Source organism: Pistacia vera, unplaced genomic scaffold, assembly GCF_008641045.1.
Source record: "Pistacia vera cultivar Batoury unplaced genomic scaffold, PisVer_v2 Contig595, whole genome shotgun sequence".
NCBI classification, from domain to species: domain Eukaryota; kingdom Viridiplantae; phylum Streptophyta; class Magnoliopsida; order Sapindales; family Anacardiaceae; genus Pistacia; species Pistacia vera.
In genome coordinates, this window is record NW_022196440.1 from 525,917 (window position 1) to 533,709 (window position 7,793).

General features: G+C 37.7%; 1 pseudogene; it reads right to left on the reverse strand.

The window, feature by feature from the left end:
* Window positions 1-343: 343 nt before the first annotated feature.
* LOC116110079 lies at window positions 344-7,328 on the reverse strand (annotated as a pseudogene).
* Between the last annotated feature and the right edge of the window lie 465 nt (window positions 7,329-7,793).

The following is a 7,793-nucleotide window of genomic DNA, read 5'->3' on the forward strand; positions in this document are numbered from 1 at the left end:
GCATGAGATCATTGTAATAGGCGATGTAAAAAGTATCATATAAATTAATAAAGCCATTAAAAGTTTACATTTCAAGTAAAAGATACAAATAGAGAAAAGCAACAATAAAAAACAGTTGCAGCTTGAATAGAGCAATTCAGTTATCAGGTTGCAGCAAGCCTGCAAGAATTGCAAATATACTTATTTTCTTCTCAAACGTTCAGATGCCCACAATAGTGCTCTCCAATTTCACATCGTTAGATCTCACCCATTGCTCTCTGGTTTCACAAAACCAAAATCTCACCAGCATCACTCTCTAATTTCACCAAACTAAATTCTCCACCAGCATTGCTCTCCGATCTCATTAAACTAAATCTTCCTTACTCATTTGTGGACTGGAGTTTTTCTGCAGCAGAAGCATATGTAAATCATTTGCTTTTCATTCAATCCCACATCTTTAAATGCTTGCAAAACCGTTACAAGCAGATATACAAAGTCTGATGTGGTAGATTGTTTCCATTGGTCAATAACTTCTTCAATTTCTTTCGATGCCCAAGCATCAAATAAGAGAAAGAATGCAAATATAGTTTCTGCTTGTCATTTTTGTTTAGTCATCCTAAGGATTTCCATATCTGATCGATTTTAACTTTGTTTCCCAAACCTGCATAAAATATAAGGAAGTCATAAGTAATCCATTCTCTTTGTGTATACTTTTATCTGCTTCAACCAGAGGGCTAAACTCTGCTCACAAGATGGCTGGCCTTAATATATACTGACAAGGTTGATGTATTCAACAAACTATCATTAAGACGAGAGTCACTACTGATTTCACCAGAATCTTCTAACTCATCCATGTTAAGGTTGCAGCCAAGAACTAATCCACAGATTGTAGGTGAAATATCAGGCACCACATTCTTCCGCTTAAGGTCTTCAACAACTAAAGCGACCTTCTCAACTTGACCAACTGACATGTACAAAGTCATCATCTCGTTATACATAAGGGCATTGAATGACAGGTTTGACTCCTTTATTATTTCATAAATTTCTCAGCCTTTTCGGTCAATTTCGCCCCAGCATAAGAGTGGAGGAGAGCAGTACAGGTTTCACTAGTATTGCAGAGAGCGTAGACCTTCAAAGTACCGCTCAGCAGCATCAATACCAAAAACTTTTGTCATCAAGTCGACACGAATAGCATGTCAAGTCGATAACGCAAACTCTTCATGAGTAACCATCCATCAGATATCTGCGATTTTCTATCAGTTATTAAACAGAATTGCTAATGAATTTCAAAGGATAATATACTTCGTGTACAGCTAGACGCCAAGCATTTTTATAACAGAAACGAGTTTAAGAATAGCTCCAAAAAATAATGCTGGTTTGGCAAGAAAATATCATGAAAAAATAATTTAAACAAAAAATACAATAAGTAATTGAAAAACTTCTCCAATCACCTGTTATTACTTCTCACAATGATAGTAGATGTATGCAAAGTAAAAATCACTCAAAACAACTAGTAAATATAGATAGTGAATGCGGCCGGTACCATTACTGCCACAGTACATCAGCAGCTCCAACAACTGAACATGATTTCGGAACATCTCAGATCAAAATAGCGTTTTGGAAAGTCTAAAATGCTAAAACGGTAATGGACCCATTAAAAAAGAACTGATTAATAAAATTTCGTAGCATTTATTAAAAGAAAACCTCGAGAGCATGTTTGTAACGCTGAGATTTTCTGAGTTCTTTCGAATCTGTCGAAGCTCAAACATGGTTGTTTGGTTTCCTTCAGTGACCCATTTCTTATAACGTAATCACGCTCCGTTTTGGCGTCTGAGCCTGAAAATTCTAGTTTTAGATCATCTTTTCCCTTGAGCTCGAGCTCTCTTCAAAACGTCACTTGCCAAAACTCCAGAAGACAAAAATCTTGAGTGAGAGATTCCCTCGAGCAGGCGTTGTTCTTGATAATTGTACTGCTTGTTCTGCTATTGAAGAAAGACTGTTGGAGAAAGATAATGAAATCGGGAATCTTAAGCACAACTGAATATGCTTACCGTCGAAAACTGAGAAAGAAGGAACGAGCAGCAGCATTGTTTGCAAAGTGACGTCAAATTCTGGGAGGGATGGGTTATTTGCTTGTTTTTGTTTTCTTGTTGGGCTGGCAACGGGCTATTCATCTAAAAGCCTCACACGGGACACTAGACTAACACAGCCCGCAGTTTGAGTGTTTCAAGTTTCTTTTGAGTGAAGCTATTAATAGTTTAATACCTCTATTACAGAAGCCCCATTTCTTAGACATCTCATTTCAATATTTTAAATTAAATCTTTTTCTATGACACCTCATGAATTTCTTAACTGCCCTTCATTTTTTTTTTTTTTTTTTTAAATATCTTAAAAGAGTTAACATTTCAATCTCTCACTTATTTTGTATACCCCCACCACATTATTCTTATAACGAAATTTTAGATGATCAATTGAAATTCATAAAATTAAAGCTAAAAAAAATCCTTATATAATCCAGAACATAAATAGTTAAACATCACAATATATAATTATATATATTATATATAATATTATATATATATATATTAAAATGCTTCAATAATTTGAAGAAAAAAATATCAATAAATTTATATGTAAACCAATTAAAAACTACAATTTTGTATTACTATAACTTGATATATCTTACAGCAAATCTTCTTCCTCCACTAAACTATCTTTTGTTCTAAGAATGATTTGAATAGTATAAAAAAAAAAAAAAAATATGTGATAAAGTGAGGTGTCGAAATTATTTGTAAAGATTATGAAATTGAAGTTAATTTTAATAGTTTAGTATGGGATGAATTTTCATTATAAAATTATTAAAAATTAAGACATACTTAGTTCATTAGTGGGGTGCCAATAGATCCATTCATTATTAGCCCCATCTTTTTAGGGAAGTGATTCTTAGCCCCCTCAAATCAATCAATATACCCCATTGCTAAATACACTTCAATTATATATATATATATATAATTATATATATAATTATATATATATATATATTATATTTTAATCCCTTTAAATCCTATTTAATACTGAAAATAACTTTGCTTAATTGTGTTACTTATGGTTTTTGTTTGCACTCCTTTTCCCCAATTCAAAATTAATTAGGTTTTTTTAATACAATTTTTACCAGTTTTAACTTAATTAGGACTTTTGTTTACACCAACTTTTCCCAATTATTAATAACTTTTTTTTCTGTTCATACTTCTTTTTCCCAATTTCAAATTTGAAACTTACTTTTTCTTTAGACTCATATTCATTATGTTGTGTCATTAAGATTAACTTGTAAAAATAAAAATACATTAAAAGTGGGGGATACTGATCAATTTGATAGAGGCTAAAAATCACTTCCCATTTTTTTAGTGTTATTATTCAAACCCCAATCTCGACAGTTGTTCAAATAGATCATAGATAAACTCAAATCCCAGATATTAGGAAGGGATCAGATCGACAGTAATGATAGTGCAATCTCAAAGCTTAATCGCGAGAATTTCGGAGTTGCATTCCATCTTGATAATAATCCCTTTATTTTGCTTTTTCCTTTGTAAAAAACTTTACATAAACCTCTTTCAACGATGGAAAAGGGGTTAACAGATTAGTCTAGGCATTATTGAATTTCTTTTAAGCTCTCAAAGCAAAATAAGAAAACAATGGATGTAGGCTCAAGATCATAACTTGCGAACCACCTTAAAATCTTTTTGTCATTTACTTTACTGCTTTTGATTCATACTTTGCTGGTTATCATTAATCACACACACACATTCCGATTCCATCACGGCCAGTCAGATCACTCTAGTTGGTGCGAATCTCGTACAACATTTTGGTTGAGAATGAGGGGCTGTAACGGCCCACAGCCGCTACTGCTGCTGGGTCCGGCCACGGAGTTCACACAGCTCCCTACACGTGGCAGGATATCTCTCCCCACCTTAAGGAGATTTCTTTCGCCTTCCCCACCACTCGAACTCAAGACCAAGGGGCAAGTCATTTGGGAAGCATGGTGAGTACCATCAGCTAGCTAAAAATGTAACATCTACTGAAAACTGTACAATGCATGTATAATAACAATAGAAAAGTTGGGCCCAAAGTTTCTTTTTCATTACAATTCATGTGTCTTTTATACATAAAGAGTATTGTTTCAAAATGTATTTTAAAAGACAAAACAGGGGAAACAGTGTACTATTCCTCATTGCTTGCCGACGCCCCTCCGACCGCAACATCACCTAGAACCTGCATCCACAAAGGAAAATAACGGGGTGAGCACAAAATAATGCTCAGTAAGTAAAACTCTCTATCTGTCTGTCCCCGTATGAATAACTCTTAATTCTTCCTTATGCTATCTCTGATTCTATTTCTGTTTCTAATAACATCATGGCCTCATCTTACCGGAGTACGGCCGATGGCGTTCACAACGCACCATCTCACTCTCTATGGCTATCGGGTGGAATTCACACAGTACCAACCCGTTCTTAGTGACTACCGAGTGAGGATCAACAAGCATCAACTCGGTTCTTTCTAACTATCGGGTGGAGATCACCTAGCGCCTACCGTTCCTCATGAATTTTGGGTAACGATCACTAAGCATTTACCCGTCTCTAGTCACTGTCAGGTGATGGTCACAAACATCAACCCGTTTCTACTAAATGCGGATGATGATCACAAAGCATCAACCTACTTATCTATCACTAACCGGGTAGCGGTCACAAAGCATCTACCCATTTCTACTACTCATGGGTGACGATCACAAAGCATCGACCCATCACTCTAAGGGCTATTCGGATGATGATCACCAAGCATCAATCCGATTCCCATAACGTCGGGGTGATGATCCCAAAGCATCCCCAACTATACTACTCTTCTAATTCATTCTATTGTAGCATTTTTCAATGCTCTCTACCCTTAGAGTAATTTTACCCACTAAGCTCTCTACTCATAGGGTAATTATAAATCACTTCTTACACTTTCTTAGTCACTTTTCCATGTACAACTAGTGCCTATGGATGGTTCATCTTCACCAATGCACTATGATATGCCAACATGCAATGTTGCAAGAATTAAGGTTCATTTCTCATACTCAAACCTCTTTAGGCATTTCATCAAACAACTCATGTGCACTATAAAACTCTATCTAGCCATGATTCTAAAACTTTCTTAACCATCCAAAATGGGGAAAAACCCCTTCACAAAGCCACAAAACCTGTCATAGAAAACACTTCCAAAAAGGGGATCCATAATACCCCTTAAATTCCATCTCAACTACCGTCCAAACCAACAACCCATTTCTCAATTTGCAAGGTATAAACAATCACAAAGCTATAAATCTCTATTTAATCCTTCATACATGCTATACATGCACATCACATACATACATCATTTCTATCAAAACCCTAATCAAGAAAATTCATAAATCTCAACTTGGGTTGGGTTTTACTTACCTGTTAAGGAGAGACTTCACAAATTCTTCCTTTCACTTGTTTAGCTTGACTTCTCCTCTAATCTTAACCAAAAGAATGAAACCCCAACTTCATATGGGTTAAAACTACTCCCAAATCACACAACTTAAGAAGAAATCCTTACCTTAGGAAGCCTTAGGTTGCTTTTCTACCCCAAAACCCTCAAAAATCCTTGAAAATCCTTGATCAAAAGAAAAGAGAAGTTAGAGGAGAAGAATGGAGAGTCACATTTGAGAAAAGAAATGAGGGGTTTCTTTGATTCTAATTCCTTTTAATGAAATATTAAAAACTCATTCCCATTTTGCCCTTGTTCTACTTTGGGAATTCCATCCATATCCTTGATTCATACAAACTCACCCCTATCTCAACCTATTCTCCATGAAATATCCTTACAATTAACTCCCCACTTTTCCTGCTAATTAGGGGTAGAAAGGTCAAATTGTCCTTAAGGAAGAAAATATCTAAAACTCAATCAAACTTTTATTCGGCCCGTCGCCGCGGCGAAGAAACCTCTGTCGCCGCGGCGAAACTTTCCAGGGAGTTCCCCTTGGTTTCAACACATCTTCGCCGCGGCGAAGCTTCTTCTTCGCCCCGGCGAAGCACGGCAGACTGAACTTCTTCTGTTTTCAACCAATTTTCAACCAATTTTCAGGGCAAACATTCAACCCAACACTCAATCAAACAATAAAAACCAACTCGATTAAGGGCAAAAGAGGAAACAATAACAACGTACCTCAAGCGGGGCGTTACAGGGGCTAAACCAAATTTGACAATTTCCAGCAATCTTTTTCAGTGACTCGATCACCTGAAAATTCAAATAGCCTATACTAGATCAAAGACCAACACCAAAAACCACAACAACATAGAAACCACCAATTAAGAGGTACATTAAACTATTCCTTTAGGTCGACCACCAGTGCCGCTAGTGCAGCAGATCGCTAACCAGTAGGGGATAAGGATGCTAAATCCCGAGAATAGGCAACTTGTGGAAATGATCAAAACAATGGTTGCACAGGCGATGCAACAGAACGTGGCTAAGTTAAGAAATCAACAATTGGCCCCCCAAGACCTATACCAGCCATGCTTCACGAATGTTACCTTGACAAGTCGGAACTTAGCTGGTGACCAATCTAGTTCATTAGCACCAAGGAGCAATTGACACCCTCAACACCACAAGGTACATTCCACTCACGAATGTGAGTCCCGCATAACCAATAGGGGGTAGGGACTTTGAATCCCAAGAATGGGCAACTTGTGAAAATGATCAAAATAATGGTTGCACAAGCGGTGCAATAGAATGTTGCTGAGTTAAGAAATCAACAATTAGCCCCCCAGGACCTAGACCAGCCATGCTTCATGAACTCTACCATGGCAAGTCAGAATTCAGCCGGCAACTAATCTAATTTGTCGGCACCAAGGAGCTATCGACACCCTCAACACCACAAGGTACATTCTGCTCATGAACATGAGTCCTGCAGGCAAACTAACCTGGGGAGGCTACTAGGGAAGCAGCCCATGGGGGAGAATGAAGGCAGTGGTCGTCCAAGGGATACTCGACCTACTGGACGATATCCCAAATGTTAGCGTGCCAATTTTAACCCACGCCAAAGGTGGGCTCAAACCTCGCAAGCTTACAAGATGAGTCACGCATGCCAATCTAGCAATGACCAACGTTTCAATTTTAACCAACGTCACGAGTAGTGCACCGAAGAGTATGATAGCACCAACCAACCTAGCCATCATGACTCAACCTCGCGCATTAATGCGTATGATAGAGAAGGCTCACAAGCAACTGATCTCCGAACTCACCTGCACGAGGTAAGGCTGAATAAATCCCACAGCCAGAGTACTCCTCATAATGAAGATTTAGATCAGGTGCAAAAAATGCTCGATGATCTAAGAGCTCGCTAGAACAATGCGGCGGAATAAATAGTGAGTTTTCCGTTCATAGAGGAAGTTCACCAAGCCTTGCTTCTTCAAGGATTCAGGGTGCCAAAAAGCAAGTTCGATGGAAAAGGGGATCCCAGAGACCACCTTAACTCTTTCAATGACTTAATAGAGTTGCATCAGGTTTGTGACTTGGCAAAGTGCTGCTGTTTTATAGTCACATTAGTTGGGGATGTCAAGAGGTGGTATAAGAGGCTCAAGGCAAACTCAATTCAATCTTGGCAACAGTTCTCCTCGCTGTACCTACAACAATTCCAAGCGAGGAGACAGTTTGCAATGTCACTCAGCTATCTAAGTAATATTTGCTAAGAAAGGGACGAAACACTGGCCTCATATTTAATGAGGTTCTAGAATAAACAAGCAAAGGTCACAGAT